At 49.0% G+C, this 17,586-nt stretch overlaps 1 protein-coding gene across 3 annotated transcripts in view; it reads left to right on the forward strand.

Annotated features, from left to right (window-relative positions):
• The first annotated feature begins 1,601 nt into the window (after positions 1–1,601).
• Positions 1,602–17,586, forward strand: part of LOC123749642 (uncharacterized) — a 175,667-nt gene continuing 159,682 nt past the window's right edge. For all 3 annotated transcript variants that reach the window (XM_069300001.1, XM_069300002.1, XM_069300003.1), the window contains exon 1: positions 1,602–1,740. The gene's annotated coding sequence lies outside the window, so the exon portion shown is untranslated. The remainder of the gene's footprint in view (positions 1,741–17,586) is intronic.

Below are 17,586 nucleotides of genomic sequence, written 5' to 3' on the forward strand. Positions count from 1 at the left end.
CCAAAGGAAACAGAGAGTTAGTATAAATGGAATCAAGTCAGAGTGGGAAAATGTTGTAAGTGGAGTGCCTCAAGGCTCTGTCCTGGGACCTCTGTTGTTTATAATATATATAAATGATTTAGATTCAGGTTTGAGTAGCAACATTTGCAAATTTGCCGATGATACGAAAATCGGTAGGGAAATTAATTCGGAGGAGGACTCACTATCACTTCAAGTTGATCTAGATAGGGTTTTGAAATGGTCAAAGGATTGGCAGATGCAGTTTAATGCTGATAAATGTAAAGTTCTGAGGTTAGGTAATGATGATAGAGTTACAAGATACGAGCTAGATGGTGTTGTGATTGCGAAGTCGGATTGCGAAAGGGATCTGGGAGTTATGATTAGTAAGAATTTAAAACAAAAGGATCAATGCATAAATGTTCGTAATAAGGCAAATCGGACACTTGGATTTATTAATCGCAGCGTTAGTAACAAGACACCTGGTGTGGTTCTCAAGCTATATCTTGCTCTAGTTAGGCCCCATTTAGATTATGCAGTTCAGTTTTGGTCGCCATATTATAGAATGGATATAAATTCACTTGAACGTGTCCAGCGTAGGATGACTAAGTTAATTCCCCAAATTAGAAATCTTTCATATGAAGAAAGATTAACAAAGCTTAAGTTGCATTCACTGGAAAGGCGAAGAGTTAGGGGTGACATGATAGAGGTTTACAAGTGGATGAATGGACATAACCGGGGGGATATTAATAGGGTATTAAAAGTATCAACACAGGACAGAACACGAAACAATGGATATAAATTGGATAAGTTTAGATTTAGGAAAGACTTGGGTAAATACTGGTTCAGTAACAGGGTTGTTGATTTGTGGAACCAATTGCCGCGTAACATTGTGGAGGTGGGGTCCCTCGATTGTTTCAAGCACGGGTTGGACAAGTATATGAGTGGGATTGGGTGGTTATAGAATAGGAGCTGCCTCGTATGGGCCAATAGGCCTTCTGCAGTTACCTTTGTTCTTATGTTCTTATGTTCTTATGTGTTCTGTTATGAGGCCAGGTATATTAATATTCTTTAATATATGATACTCTAATACAGTATGGGGTGAATAATAGAGGAAATAAACTACAAAGGTGGTGGTTGGATCAGCGTGGAAATATGGCGACAAAGCCGCCATGAACGAGGCTCAGTATGGAAATGTTGGAGGAGTGAGAGGAGGGGGCGGGACTCAGCCAGCCAGAATTACCGTTGTGACAATATGGCAGTCAAAGGACGCGAGACGTGGTCGCTCTGTGTATGACGAGGGAACACCACAGTACAGTGACTCCTCATCATGCACAGTAAAGGTTGCCGAGTGAGCTGTTCCCGCTACTGGTCCACACGCCCCTCTACTCTCCCCCGCTCACCTATTGGTAGTTGTAAACGCGCCAGATCAACTTCTGTTTGTTTTGTGAGTTAGCAATTCGGGCCGAGAGGGGAAGGGGTAATGGGGGGAGATTAGGGGGTTGGTTTGGGGGTGGGTTGTTAAACGGGGGAGGAAGAGGTGAGGAAAGTTTGGGGGTGGGAGCCCGAGACCCGTTTTCTGTGATAGGGAAAGTTGTGTAGGAAACAGTGGAGCGTCAGTGTGGTGACGGCCAGCGAGGAGGGAGGTTGTGTGCGGCCACTCACCATCACACCACCACTCTGCGTGCTGGTATCCCTACAACACTCACCGTAACTCTCCATATCTTCCGCTTGTTACAACTGGTAATAAAGTTGATACATCTTGGTATAACATTTTTATGGCGCATTAGAACTTTGTTAAAACTTGTTCGAACGTTGTAGTTTCGTCGTGTGTTTGCCAGGATCCCACCAAGTAATTATATAGTTCTTCCCGTGCCCTGGTGGATATCACCACCGTGCCCTGGTGGATATCACCACCGTGCCCTGGTGGATATCACCACCGTGCCCTGGTGGATATCACCACCGTGCCCTGGTGGATATCACCACCGTGCCTTGGTGGATATCACCACCGTGCCCTGGTGGATATCACCACCGTGCCTTGGTGGATATCACCACCGTGCCCTGGTGGATATCACCACCGTGCCCTGGTGGATATCTCCACCGTGCCCTGGTGGATATCTCCACCGTGCCCTGGTGGATATCACCACCGTGCCCTGGTGGATATCTCCACCGTGCCCTGGTGGATATCACCACCGTGCCCTGGTGGATATCACCACCGTGCCCTGGTGGATATCACCACCGTGCTCTGGTGGATATCTCCACCGTGCCCTGGTGGATATCTCCACCGTGCCCTGGTGGATATCACCACCGTGCCCTGGTGGATATCACCACCGTGCCCTGGTGGATATCACCACCGTGCCCTGGTGGATATCTCCACCGTGCCCTGGTGGATATCACCACCGTGCCCTGGTGGATATCACCACCGTGCCCTGGTGGATATCACCACCGTGCCTTGGTGGATATCACCACCGTGCCCTGGTGGATATCACCACCGTGCCCTGGTGGATATCACCACCGTGCCCTGGTGGATATCACCACCGTGCCTTGGTGGATATCACCACCGTGCCCTGGTGGATATCACCACCGTGCCTTGGTGGATATCACCACCGTGCCCTGGTGGATATCACCACCGTGCCCTGGTGGATATCACCACCGTGCCCTGGTGGATATCACCACCGTGCCTTGGTGGATATCACCACCGTGCCCTGGTGGATATCACCACCGTGCCTTGGTGGATATCACCACCGTGCCCTGGTGGATATCACCACCGTGCCCTGGTGGATATCTCCACCGTGCCCTGGTGGATATCTCCACCGTGCCCTGGTGGATATCACCACCGTGCCCTGGTGGATATCTCCACCGTGCCCTGGTGGATATCACCACCGTGCCCTGGTGGATATCACCACCGTGCCCTGGTGGATATCACCACCGTGCTCTGGTGGATATCTCCACCGTGCCCTGGTGGATATCACCACCGTGCCCTGGTGGATATCACCACCGTGCCCTGGTGGATATCACCACCGTGAGAGGGAGAAGTGAGAGTGTAGAGAGGTTGGTACAAGGACAACAGTAACTGCGAGTAGCAGTCATCAGGTATAGTGTGGCGGAGGTGAGGCCACAAGTGCCAGCTTGTGCCATTATAGTGTGGCGGAGGTGTGGCCTGGCCACAAGTGCCAGCTTGTGCCATTATAGTGTGGCGGAGGTGTGGCCTGGCCACAAGTGCCAGCTTGTGCCATTATAGTGTGGCGGAGGTGTGGCCTGGCCACACGTGCCAGCTTGTGCCATCACCACAGGTGTCTCCTCATTACTTATACACAGTAACTCTCACCATAATAATAATCATAAAAATAATAATTTTAGGCTAGCATGATAGATATTCACTCTGGGGTAAAATGTTTAGTTCTGGCAGGCGAGGATACTTGCGCACGACTATATATTTATTGGATATAAGTAAATGTAAAATTTAGTAATATAATTGAAAGTAGTTAATTAGTAAATTATAAAGGTTACAATAAGTGGCATTGTAATTAACTGGACTATTAAGTCGTATAACCAGTAAATGTTCCTAACTGAAATTACCCTTGGCGGGGAACTAGCCTAATTTACAGTATTTAATACAACAGGTCAAACAACATGTAAATTATACAACTTAATTATAAGAGGTTAATTAAGCCACATGAATATTTAAAATGCTTAAATACGCCTAGTTAAGTGTGTAGTGACCACGTTAAGTGTGTGTAGTGACCACGTTAAGTGTGTGTAGTGACCACGTTAAGCGTGTGTAGTGACCACGTTAAGTGTGTAGTGACCACGTTAAGCGTGTAGTGACCACGTTAAGTGTGTAGTGACCACGTTAAGTGTGTGTAGTGACCACGTTAAGTGTGTAGTGACCACGTTAAGCGTGTGTAGTGACCACGTTAAGCGTGTGTAGTGACCACGTTAAGCGTGTGTAGTGACCACGTTAAGTGTGTAGTGACCACGTTAAGTGTGTAGTGACCACGTTAAGTGTGTAGTGACCACGTTAAGTGTGTGTAGTGACCACGTTAAGTGTGTGTAGTGACCACGTTAAGTGTGTAGTGACCACGTTAAGTGTGTGTAGTGACCACGTTAAGTGTGTGTAGTGACCACGTTAAGCGTGTGTAGTGACCACGTTAAGTGTGTGTAGTGACCACGTTAAGTGTGTGTAGTGACCACGTTAAGTGTGTGTAGTGACCACGTTAAGTGTGTGTAGTGACCACGTTAAGTGTGTGTAGTGACCACGTTAAGTGTGTGTAGTGACCACGTTAAGTGTGTGTAGTGACCACGTTAAATGTGTGTAGTGACCACGTTAAGTGTGTGTAGTGACCACGTTAAGTGTGTGTAGTGACCACGTTAAGTGTGTGTAGTGACCACGTTAAGTATGTAGTGACCACGTTAAGTGTGTGTAGTGACCACGTTAAGCGTGTGTAGTGACCACGTTAAGTGTGTAGTGACCACGTTAAGTGTGTGTAGTGACAACGTTAAGTACGTTAAGTGTGTAGTGACCACGTTAAGTGTGTGTAGTGACCATGTTAAGTGTGTGTAGTGACAACGTTAAGTGTGTAGTGACCACGTTAAGTGTGTAGTGACCACGTTAAGTGTGTAGTGACCACGTTAAGTGTGTAGTGACCACGTTAAGCGTGTGTAGTGACCACGTTAAGCGTGTGTAGTGACCACGTTAAGCGTGTGTAGTGACCACGTTAAGCGTGTGTAGTGACCACGTTAAGTGTGTGTAGTGACCACGTTAAGTGTGTGTAGTGACCACGTTAAGTGTGTGTAGTGACCACGTTAAGTGTGTGTAGTGACCACGTTAAGTGTGTGTAGTGACCACGTTAAGTGTGTGTAGTGACCACGTTAAGTGTGTGTAGTGACCACGTTAAGTGTGTGTAGTGACCACGTTAAGTGTGTGTAGTGACCACGTTAAGTGTGTGTAGTGACCACGTTAAGTGTGTGTAGTGACCACGTTAAGCGTGTGTAGTGACCACGTTAAGCGTGTGTAGTGACCACGTTAAGCGTGTGTAGTGACCACGTTAAGCGTGTGTAGTGACCACGTTAAGCGTGTGTAGTGACCACGTTAAGCGTGTGTAGTGACCACGTTAAGCGTGTGTAGTGACAACGTTAAGCGTGTGTAGTGACAACGTTAAGTGTGTGTAGTGACCACGTTAAGTGTGTGTAGTGACAACGTTAAGTGTGTGTAGTGACCACGTTAAGTGTGTAGTGACCACGTTAAGCGTGTGTAGTGACCACGTTAAGCGTGTGTAGTGACCACGTTAAGCGTGTGTAGTGACCACGTTAAGCGTGTGTAGTGACCACGTTAAGCGTGTGTAGTGACCACGTTAAGTGCGTGTAGTGACCACGTTAAGTGCGTGTAGTGACCACGTTAAGTGCGTGTAGTGACCACGTTAAGTGTGTGTAGTGACCACGTTAAGTGTGTGTAGTGACCACGTTAAGTGTGTGTAGTGACCACGTTAAGTGTGTGTAGTGACCACGTTAAGTGTGTGTAGTGACCACGTTAAGTGTGTGTAGTGACCACGTTAAGTGTGTGTAGTGACCACGTTAAGCGTGTGTAGTGACCACGTTAAGCGTGTGTAGTGACCACGTTAAGTGTGTGTAGTGACCACGTTAAGTGTGTGTAGTGACCACGTTAAGTGCGTGTAGTGACCACGTTGTGTGTGTAGTGACCACGTTAAGTGTGTGTAGTGACCACGTTAAGTGTGTGTAGTGACCACGTTAAGCGTGTGTAGTGACCACGTTAAGCGTGTGTAGTGACCACGTTAAGCGTGTGTAGTGACCACGTTAAGCGTGTGTAGTGACAACGTTAAGTTTGTGTAGTGACCACGTTATGAGTACTGAAGGACGGGGCTACGAGGGGCCGTTTTGCTTTTTTCCACGGCCCCTCGTAGCCCCGGGGGTTTGGTTACATTTGGCCCCTCGTAGTCCCGGGGGTTTGGTTACATTTGGCCCCTCGTAGTCCCGGGGGTTTGGTTACATTTGGCCCCTCGTTGGCCCGGGGGTTTGGTTACATTTGGCCCCTCGTAGTCCCGGGGGTTTGGTTACATTTGGCCCCTCGTAGTCCCGGGGGTTTGGTTACATTTGGCCCCTCGTAGCCCCGGGGGTTTGGTTACATTTGGCCCCTCGTAGCCCCGGGGGTTTGGTTACATTTGGCCCCTCGTAGCCCCGGGGGTTTGGTTACATTTGGCCCCTCGTAGTCCCGGGGGTTTGGTTACATTTGGCCCCTCGTAGTCCCGGGGGTTTGGTTACATTTGGCCCCTCGTAGCCCCGGGGGTTTGGTTACATTTGGCCCCTCGTAGTCCCGGGGGTTTGGTTACATTTGGCCCCTCGTAGCCCCGGGGGTTTGGTTACATTTGGCCCCTCGTAGTCCCGGGGGTTTGGTTACATTTGGCCCCTCGTAGTCCCGGGGGTTTGGTTACATTTGGCCCCTCGTAGCCCCGGGGGTTTGGTTACATTTGGCCCCTCGTAGTCCCGGGGGTTTGGTTACATTTGGCCCCTCGTAGTCCCGGGGGTTTGGTTACATTTGGCCCCTCGTAGCCCCGGGGGTTTGGTTACATTTGGCCCCTCGTAGCCCCGGGGGTTTGGTTACATTTGGCCCCTCGTAGCCCCGGGGGTTTGGTTACATTTGGCCCCTCGTAGCCCCGGGGGTTTGGTTACATTTGGCCCCTCGTAGTCCCGGGGGTTTGGTTACATTTGGCCCCTCGTAGCCCCGGGGGTTTGGTTACATTTGGCCCCTCGTAGTCCCGGGGGTTTGGTTACATTTGGCCCCTCGTAGCCCCGGGGGTTTGGTTACATTTGGCCCCTCGTAGCCCCGGGGGTTTGGTTACATTTGGCCCCTCGTAGTCCCGGGGGTTTGGTTACATTTGGCCCCTCGTAGCCCGGGGGTTTGGTTACATTTGGCCCCTCGTAGCCCCGGGGGTTTGGTTACATTTGGCCCCTCGTAGCCCCGGGGGTTTGGTTACATTTGGCCCCTCGTAGCCCCGGGGGTTTGGTTACATTTGGCCCCTCGTAGTCCCGGGGGTTTGGTTACATTTGGCCCCTCGTAGCCCCGGGGGTTTGGTTACATTTGGCCCCTCGTAGTCCCGGGGGTTTGGTTACATTTGGCCCCTCGTAGCCCCGGGGGTTTGGTTACATTTGGCCCCTCGTAGCCCCGGGGGTTTGGTTACATTTGGCCCCTCGTAGTCCCGGGGGTTTGGTTACATTTGGCCCCTCGTAGCCCCGGGGGTTTGGTTACATTTGGCCCCTCGTAGCCCGGGGGTTTGGTTACATTTGGCCCCTCGTAGCCCCGGGGGTTTGGTTACATTTGGCCCCTCGTAGCCCCGGGGGTTTGGTTACATTTGGCCCCTCGTAGCCCCGGGGGTTTGGTTACATTTGGCCCCTCGTAGCCCCGGGGGTTTGGTTACATTTGGCCCCTCGTAGTCCCGGGGGTTTGGTTACATTTGGCCCCTCGTAGCCCCGGGGGTTTGGTTACATTTGGCCCCTCGTAGCCCCGGGGGTTTGGTTACATTTGGCCCCTCGTAGTCCCGGGGGTGTGGTTACATTTGGCCCCTCGTAGCCCCGGGGGTTTGGTTACATTTGGCCCCTCGTAGTCCCGGGGGTTTGGTTACATTTGGCCCCTCGTAGTCCCGGGGGTTTGGTTACATTTGGCCCCTCGTAGTCCCGGGGGTGTGGTTACATTTGGCCCCTCGTAGCCCCGGGGGTTTGGTTACATTTGGCCCCTCGTAGTCCCGGGGGTTTGGTTACATTTGGCCCCTCGTAGCCCCGGGGGTTTGGTTACATTTGGCCCCTCGTAGCCCCGGGGGTGTGGTTACATTTGGCCCCTCGTAGTCCTGGGGGTTTGGTTACATTTGGCCCCTCGTAGTCCCGGGGGTTTGGTTACATTTGGCCCCTCGTAGTCCCGGGGGTTTGGTTACATTTGGCCCCTCGTAGTCCCGGGGGTGTGGTTACATTTGGCCCCTCGTAGTCCCGGGGGTTTGGTTACATTTGGCCCCTCGTAGTCCCGGGGGTTTGGTTACATTTGGCCCCTCGTAGTCCTGGGGGTTTGGTTACATTTGGCCCCTCGTAGTCCCGGGGGTTTGGTTACATTTGGCCCCTCGTAGTCCCGGGGGTTTGGTTACATTTGGCCCCTCGTAGTCCCTGGGGGTTTGGTTACATTTGGCCCCTCGTAGTCCCGGGGGTTTGGTTACATTTGGCCCCTCGTAGTCCCGGGGGTTTGGTTACATTTGGCCCCTCGTAGTCCTGGGGGTTTGGTTACATTTGGCCCCTCGTAGCCCCGGGGGTTTGGTTACATTTGGCCCCTCGTAGTCCCGGGGGTTTGGTTACATTTGGCCCCTCGTAGCCCCGGGGGTTTGGTTACATTTGGCCCCTCGTAGCCCCGGGGGTGTGGTTACATTTGGCCCCTCGTAGTCCTGGGGGTTTGGTTACATTTGGCCCCTCGTAGTCCCGGGGGTTTGGTTACATTTGGCCCCTCGTAGTCCCGGGGGTTTGGTTACATTTGGCCCCTCGTAGTCCCGGGGGTGTGGTTACATTTGGCCCCTCGTAGTCCCGGGGGTTTGGTTACATTTGGCCCCTCGTAGTCCCGGGGGTGTGGTTACATTTGGCCCCTCGTAGTCCCGGGGGTTTGGTTACATTTGGCCCCTCGTAGTCCCGGGGGTTTGGTTACATTTGGCCCCTCGTAGTCCTGGGGGTTTGGTTACATTTGGCCCCTCGTAGTCCCGGGGGTTTGGTTACATTTGGCCCCTCGTAGTCCCGGGGGTTTGGTTACATTTGGCCCCTCGTAGCCCCGGGGGTTTGGTTACATTTGGCCCCTCGTAGCCCCGGGGGTTTGGTTACATTTGGCCCCTCGTAGCCCCGGGGGTTTGGTTACATTTGGCCCCTCGTAGCCCCGGGGGTTTGGTTACATTTGGCCCCTCGTAGTCCCGGGGGTTTGGTTACATTTGGCCCCTCGTAGCCCCGGGGGTTTGGTTACATTTGGCCCCTCGTAGCCCCGGGGGTTTGGTTACATTTGGCCCCTCGTAGTCCCGGGGGTGTGGTTACATTTGGCCCCTCGTAGCCCCGGGGGTTTGGTTACATTTGGCCCCTCGTAGTCCCGGGGGTTTGGTTACATTTGGCCCCTCGTAGTCCCGGGGGTTTGGTTACATTTGGCCCCTCGTAGTCCCGGGGGTGTGGTTACATTTGGCCCCTCGTAGCCCCGGGGGTTTGGTTACATTTGGCCCCTCGTAGTCCCGGGGGTTTGGTTACATTTGGCCCCTCGTAGCCCCGGGGGTTTGGTTACATTTGGCCCCTCGTAGCCCCGGGGGTGTGGTTACATTTGGCCCCTCGTAGTCCCTGGGGGTTTGGTTACATTTGGCCCCTCGTAGTCCCGGGGGTTTGGTTACATTTGGCCCCTCGTAGTCCCGGGGGTTTGGTTACATTTGGCCCCTCGTAGTCCCGGGGGTGTGGTTACATTTGGCCCCTCGTAGTCCCGGGGGTTTGGTTACATTTGGCCCCTCGTAGTCCCGGGGGTTTGGTTACATTTGGCCCCTCGTAGTCCCGGGGGTTTGGTTACATTTGGCCCCTCGTAGTCCCGGGGGTTTGGTTACATTTGGCCCCTCGTAGTCCCGGGGGTTTGGTTACATTTGGCCCCTCGTAGTCCTGGGGGTTTGGTTACATTTGGCCCCTCGTAGTCCCGGGGGTTTGGTTACATTTGGCCCCTCGTAGTCCCGGGGGTTTGGTTACATTTGGCCCCTCGTAGTCCTGGGGGTTTGGTTACATTTGGCCCCTCGTAGCCCCGGGGGTTTGGTTACATTTGGCCCCTCGTAGTCCCGGGGGTTTGGTTACATTTGGCCCCTCGTAGCCCCGGGGGTTTGGTTACATTTGGCCCCTCGTAGCCCCGGGGGTTTGGTTACATTTGGCCCCTCGTAGTCCCTGGGGGTTTGGTTACATTTGGCCCCTCGTAGTCCCGGGGGTTTGGTTACATTTGGCCCCTCGTAGTCCCGGGGGTTTGGTTACATTTGGCCCCTCGTAGTCCCGGGGGTGTGGTTACATTTGGCCCCTCGTAGTCCCGGGGGTTTGGTTACATTTGGCCCCTCGTAGTCCCGGGGGTTTGGTTACATTTGGCCCCTCGTAGTCCCGGGGGTTTGGTTACATTTGGCCCCTCGTAGTCCTGGGGGTTTGGTTACATTTGGCCCCTCGTAGCCCCGGGGGTTTGGTTACATTTGGCCCCTCGTAGTCCCGGGGGTTTGGTTACATTTGGCCCCTCGTAGTCCCGGGGGTTTGGTTACATTTGGCCCCTCGTAGTCCCGGGGGTTTGGTTACATTTGGCCCCTCGTAGTCCCGGGGGTTTGGTTACATTTGGCCCCTCGTAGTCCCGGGGGTTTGGTTACATTTGGCCCCTCGTAGTCCCGGGGGTTTGGTTACATTTGGCCCCTCGTAGCCCCGGGGGTTTGGTTACATTTGGCCCCTCGTAGTCCCGGGGGTTTGGTTACATTTGGCCCCTCGTAGTCCTGGGGGTTTGGTTACATTTGGCCCCTCGTAGCCCCGGGGGTTTGGTTACATTTGGCCCCTCGTAGTCCCGGGGGTTTGGTTACATTTGGCCCCTCGTAGTCCCGGGGGTTTGGTTACATTTGGCCCCTCGTAGTCCCGGGGGTTTGGTTACATTTGGCCCCTCGTAGTCCCGGGGGTTTGGTTACATTTGGCCCCTCGTAGTCCCGGGGGTTTGGTTACATTTGGCCCCTCGTAGTCCCGGGGGTTTGGTTACATTTGGCCCCTCGTAGCCCCGGGGGTTTGGTTACATTTGGCCCCTCGTAGTCCCGGGGGTTTGGTTACATTTGGCCCCTCGTAGTCCCGGGGGTTTGGTTACATTTGGCCCCTCGTAGTCCCGGGGGTTTGGTTACATTTGGCCCCTCGTAGTCCCGGGGGTTTGGTTACATTTGGCCCCTCGTAGTCCCGGGGGTTTGGTTACATTTGGCCCCTCGTAGTCCCGGGGGTTTGGTTACATTTGGCCCCTCGTAGTCCCGGGGGTTTGGTTACATTTGGCCCCTCGTAGTCCCGGGGGTTTGGTTACATTTGGCCCCTCGTAGTCCCGGGGGTTTGGTTACATTTGGCCCCTCGTAGTCCCGGGGGTTTGGTTACATTTGGCCCCTCGTAGCCCCGGGGGTTTGGTTACATTTGGCCCCTCGTAGCCCCGGGGGTTTGGTTACATTTGGCCCCTCGTAGCCCCGGGGGTTTGGTTACATTTGGCCCCTCGTAGTCCCGGGGGTTTGGTTACATTTGGCCCCTCGTAGTCCCGGGGGTTTGGTTACATTTGGCCCCTCGTAGTCCCGGGGGTTTGGTTACATTTGGCCCCTCGTAGCCCCCATCATCTTCCGTTACCCCGGCGTGTGTTCACATTCCTAATCTATTTCAAATCTCCTATTTACTTCCAATCTATGTTGACCAGAACATCAACTGTCGCTGTCAGATGAACTTCAGTAGGTCTATTACCAATTAATATCCCCTTTCTTATCCATTTATACACATCGATAATGCAACTCCATTAATATTCAGAGGGTCCTATTTATTCCCCTTACTTATCTGGACGGTTTTTATTTATAGTATCCAGCTAAGGATCGTTTATTAAACGTAGAAATTAAGGAAATTCACTATCCATTTCGTATTAGACAGCGGTGAGCAACACAGAGCGTGAACAAACGCGTATCTTAGAGTTCACCCCGTTACCAAACCAGTATTTACCCCAGGTATTTTCCCTACATGTAAAACTTATCCAATTTCTACCCATTATTTCGTGTTTCTGTCTCGTGTTTATAGTATTAATAGCCCATTAATATCCCCCTTTATCATGTTTCCCACTATCATCCATTTATATGAAAACAGTCCCCTCTCAGGCGTGGTGACTTCAATGCGAGTTCAGTAGTAATCCAATATTGCTGCATAAATGCATAAACATATATGCACGTGCATAAATATACATGCACATCTCACATTCGCTCAAAACATGCCTCCCACACCTTACTGTAGCATATAACAAATCAAAATACTCATTCAGTAAAAGCAAGCCTCATGTTTTGAAATAAGACCTTCTGCAGTTACCTTCTTTCTGACGTCATCATCCCTAATGCGGTGCGAGGCACCAATGAGCTCAAAGCTTGCAGCCAACGTGGTAAATGAGGATCCCAGGAGGTTCACACATTAGTGCGAACTCTTAATCACTCTCAGTACCTCAACTGTACTCTGTGCTTCACCAGAGACGATATTCTCTTACCTTTGCTCGTATTTTCGCTCATTGCTCATATTTTGTTATTCATTTCATAAACCCTATCAAACCATCGTAACCCAACTTATCATATAAGAAAGAAATACATTCAACAGACCAGTTGTTGTTGTTTAGTGACATGACGAAAAGCGACCTCAGTATAGGGATGGGGTATTGTTGGCTATTAGCATATAAGTGTTTGGGCTCTACTGTAACCTCACTTTTCAAACTGTGTATGACGTGACCAGATGACCAGTGCGGCCTTTAGCGTCCTACTGGCATGTGTACTGTTTTTGATGTTATTATTCGAATGGCTATACTAGCCATCCTCACCTAACCTAATCAGAGGTTTAAGAATGTACATTCTTAAACCTCTGTTTAAACATTCTTAAACAAAAATACACAACTATAATCATTATTCGGTAATAAGTGCAAAAGTATAACATCAACCCAAATGTCGTACCGCAATATAAGCAGAATGGTACATCTGGCAGCATAGCATGTGAGATGAACATGAGAATGAAGGTAACTGCAGAAGGCCTATTAGCCCATACGAGGCAGCTCCTATATATATCCACCAATCTCATTCATATATATGTCCAACCTGCGCTTAAAACAATCAAGTAATCCCCCCCCCCCCCTCTACATCCGATATTAGTTTACAATAATAGTTTATAATAAATAGCTCACATCCTACTTTTATACATAACAGCAATTATGAAACGCTATAGCTAGATATTGTACTATAGTCCACAAGTAGTTACCGTACATCTGGCAGGTCAGCGGATTAGTAGCTGGGTTCACGGGATAGTAAAGTATCCTCACATCCACCAAATAGCTGCCCAAATGTCGCACCGCAACTCATCCATCTTGCAACACAGCTGGATCCTAGCCGGTATATTCATAGGTTAATCATTCCTAGACCTCGAAAAATCCCCAATCTTGCTACGCAAATCATCTAACTTGTTTCTAAACCAACAGTCACAAACACAAGCATACACACCTACACATACTCCACAACCCATACATTCATACAGAATAGCCTGGTTTTGCTGCTATTGCCCCATTAATCAGACGTAATTTATGCCATATGAATCCCTAAATGTATTAAGAACAAGATTTCAGTAACCACACAGCCCATTCACCCCAAGTAATCTTAATTATTTATACTATGAATCTATACTGATGCAAACCAATCAGCAAGGTAACCATATTATTCAAGCAAGTCCAACATATTCAATACCCGCCGCCTACATACTATTAAAATAGATAAACCAGGATGTATATATTCCCATTGAAATAGATATATATGTAATTATTCATAAAAAGCTAAGGGTGTGTTAAGGAGCACAAAAATATATATGAATTTAACATCATTCACACAAATTCAACACTTGCACTTGCACTAAAATACACAAATCAAACACCCACAGAATAAAACACATACACATTTACACTCAATATGGCATTTATGCACACAGTAATTCCACACAAATATTCCATTTACACAGAAAATACAGCATGTACACACCAAATATGACATTTATGTACAAAATATATTATTCCCACACAAATTATATCGTTTACACGCAAAAATATACCATTCACACACAAAATATACCATTCACACACAAAATATACCATTTATAGACAAAATATACCATTCACACACAAAATATACCATTCACACACAAAATATACCATTCACACACAAAATATACCATTCACACACAAAATATACCATTCACACACAAAATATACCATTCACACACAAAATATACCATTCACACACAAAATATACCATTCACACACAAAATATACCATTCACACACAAAATATACCATTCACACACAAAATATACCATTTATAGACAAAATATGACATTAACATACAAAATATGTCAGTTGCACACAAATATACCATTTACACAAATATTGCATGTACACTCAAAGTATAACATTTACACATAGTATGGTATTTGCACAAATATTGCAAATTGCTTATACATTTAAACAATCAAAAATGCGCTTTCACTAAAATTACACAATTTCACAAACATAATTTTCACAAAATACCCACGCAGTCTCATAAACCAAAATACACTTTCACACTTGCCACATGAAGATCTATTTTTTCCGATTACATATACCGAACTTAAACAAAATACACAATTCACATAAAGAAAAAATACAGTCACAGCAGTTCCACTTCAGCAAATTAAAAACACAACTTGCATAATTGCACTGTTCGCACAAAAACGATTGTAAAACATGTACAATTATTTCACAAATTTTGTAATTATTACACATCTTTATGCATTGCATAAATGCAATCAAAATACATATCTAAGACAAATACGTACAATACATAACTGGCCCAGATATGTAAATACGCCACTAGCACAAATGTACAATTCACACAAATACAATTACAACATATGTACAATTAATACACTACTTGCACAAAATATAATCAATACACTAACCCAAATATGAACACAACTACTCAATTCCGCAAATACACATACAAAACATGTACAATTAATACACAACTTGCACAAGCAATACACAATTCGTAGGAATATAATTAATACATAATTGCAATCATCATACGACTTATGCAAAATACATAATCTGCACAATTAATACACAACTTGCATAAGTATAATAATTGTGCTATTTGTACAGTTACAGTCAGCCAAACTAGGTAAACAATATACAATTTGCATTATATTTTTTCCAGGTATGTTTTGGTCATCATTTATAATATGCCGAGTTTAACCAACCCCCCAATACTCAGAATTTGACATGAATGAATGGAAAGCCTGACATCGTATGAGCTCAATATAAAAACACATTTAGATAAATGTTTCAACATTATTAGTGCTACACTATTTATCTAAGCATATGACCATTGTTTTTAATGTCTTATTAATACCCGCCTTGTTAGCATCCTCTTCAATCATGTCACCCATATTTATTTAGACAAACCCTCAAACAGACTTATTCGTTCTAGCCTTAGTTATGTTAGGGACAGGTGAGGTTAGGTGGTTAGGTGAAGTCAGTAAATTCTATGATAATTTTAAGCAAATTTACTCTATCCGATCACAAATGCAACCAATTAAAACTTAAATTCATCTAAATCCATCGAAAATTATACTTATACTATAGAAATTTAACCGAATTAAACTTAGCAAAAGCTAAACTAACTCAATATGAGCATCCCATATCCTCACATACAATGCCTATGTCACCTCTGTCAATACATGAGTTAGCTATAGCTAGAACCCCAAAGTAGGTAAATTTAAAAAACAAATTGAATATGTTAGTTCATTACCCCCTAAGATATTATATATCCTACCTTACACAACCTCACCTAACCTGGCCTAGCATATCCAAAGCTAGAATTGATTAAAGTTGGCGAAATTTGTACTATCCTATCTAATGTAAGCAAATTTAAGACAATTTCCACAAATATACCCAAAAATGTTTTGTAACATAGCACAGCCAAAGCCCATTTTAGCCAATTTTTTACCTATTCCAACCTGCCCTAGACAACCTCACCTGACATATCCAAAGCTAGATTTGATTAAAGTTGGCCAAATTTATGCCTTTCCCACCTAAATTCAACCTAATTTAAGACAATTTCCCCTCCGTGGTGAGGGGCTCACGTACACCTCCCAGGGACAGGTGTGTGTTGCCTGTGCCCCCTCTCCTGCCCCCTCTTTGGGTGGTGTACGTGCTGAAGGGTACCATGTAGGGGCCTTGTGAGCCATCGGACCACCCGCTGGAGGGGTCGCCTGTGAGAGGCCGCCCTGAGTGGATGGTTGGGTGTCCAGGCTGGGGCGATAGGGGGACTGGGGTCTTAGCACCAGTGTGGGAGAATGAACGAAGTAGTAGGACGCCCCTGTTGAAAAGGGGGAGCACCGCTGGGGACGACACACCCTTCCTGCACTGGCCCGTGCTCGGCCTCCCTGGCTGCCCTGGTAGGTGGTATCCCTTGGTTCCAAGTCCCATCCCTTTTGTGTTGGTTTGCTATATGGATGACAACTTGACTACTCCTAACCAGGCTCATGGGGTGGGCGACCAGGCCCCTGAGTCGGACCGTCCTGGAAGACCGAGATCTGTAGCCCCCGCTTCGGGACCCGGTTTAGGCCCAGACCGGACTCTTCCTCCCTGCTCCCCTCCCTCCTCTGTGGTTAGGTTGAGCCCCAAGCCTGCTGTGGTGACTGTCTCGTCCCCTTGCACGGCTCCATCCTTTCTTGTGACTACTGCACCTTTCGACCCGTCTCTCTCTAAGGGTTCTCATCGCCGTCCCCGCCACGGCCGCTCTCGTATGCTCCCTTCCCATCCTACTTCGTTCCATGCGTTGTTTGGTCCTGATACGGGGACTAAATACTTTGACCTCCTACCTTTGGATTCAACTCCTCCTGATGATTTTTCCCTTCTTAGGCATCTTGTCGATTCCGTGGATGCCTCTGTCACCTTCAACCCCACTCGTCTTGGTACCCGTGTCGTTGCTGCTCCTTCTCAGGATGCGGCCGCCCGCTTGGCCGCCTTATCCTGCCTTGGCGAGACCCCTGTTCGGGTCTCGAAGAACGTCCGATTGAATGCCAGTGTTGGCACTGTTCTCCTCCCACACCATGTTGCGACCGGTGTTAGGGATCTCAAGGACTGCCACGAGGATATCTAGCATATCCTCGAGGCTCAGGGTCATTCTGTACTCCAGGTGTACATTTACTCGTCCCCCTCGTGGTCATCGTCGTCTGCCCCTTAGGGTTGTGAAGGTTACCTTTGATGGTAGGTCCCTTCTGCCCTCTGTCATTCTTGCTGGTGTCAGATGCTCCGTTCAGGAATATATTCCCTCTCCGAGGCTCTGCGGTAAGTGTTGGAGGTTTGGGCATGGTACTCTCAAATGCTCTAGTCCTGTCTCTCTCTGTCCCCTGTGTGGAAGCGAGGGTCACTCTAAGTTAGAGTGCACTTCTTCCCAGGCCCGCTGCCTCAATTGCAGTGAGGCCCACCCTACTTTCTCCCGTGCGTGTATTCATTTCAAACTTGAGGCGGCTGTCCTCAGCTTGAAGCACCGAGACCGTTTGTCTTTTCCTGAGGCTCGACGCCAAGTTCATCGTCTCCCCTCTTTCGCTGGTGTCTCCTATGCTCGCGTGGTGAGCTCTTCCTCTCCTCGTTCTTCCTACCTTTCTCAGTCTCACAACCGTTTCCGAGCCTTAGACCCGGACACACCCACCACCACCTCCCCTGTTTCCCTCCATTCTGTTCCGAAGGGTCCCCCTCCTGGTTCTCTGTCTAGGGCTCCCCTTCTTTCTACCC

This window comes from Procambarus clarkii, chromosome 43, assembly GCF_040958095.1.
Source record: "Procambarus clarkii isolate CNS0578487 chromosome 43, FALCON_Pclarkii_2.0, whole genome shotgun sequence".
Lineage (NCBI taxonomy): Eukaryota > Metazoa > Arthropoda > Malacostraca > Decapoda > Cambaridae > Procambarus > Procambarus clarkii.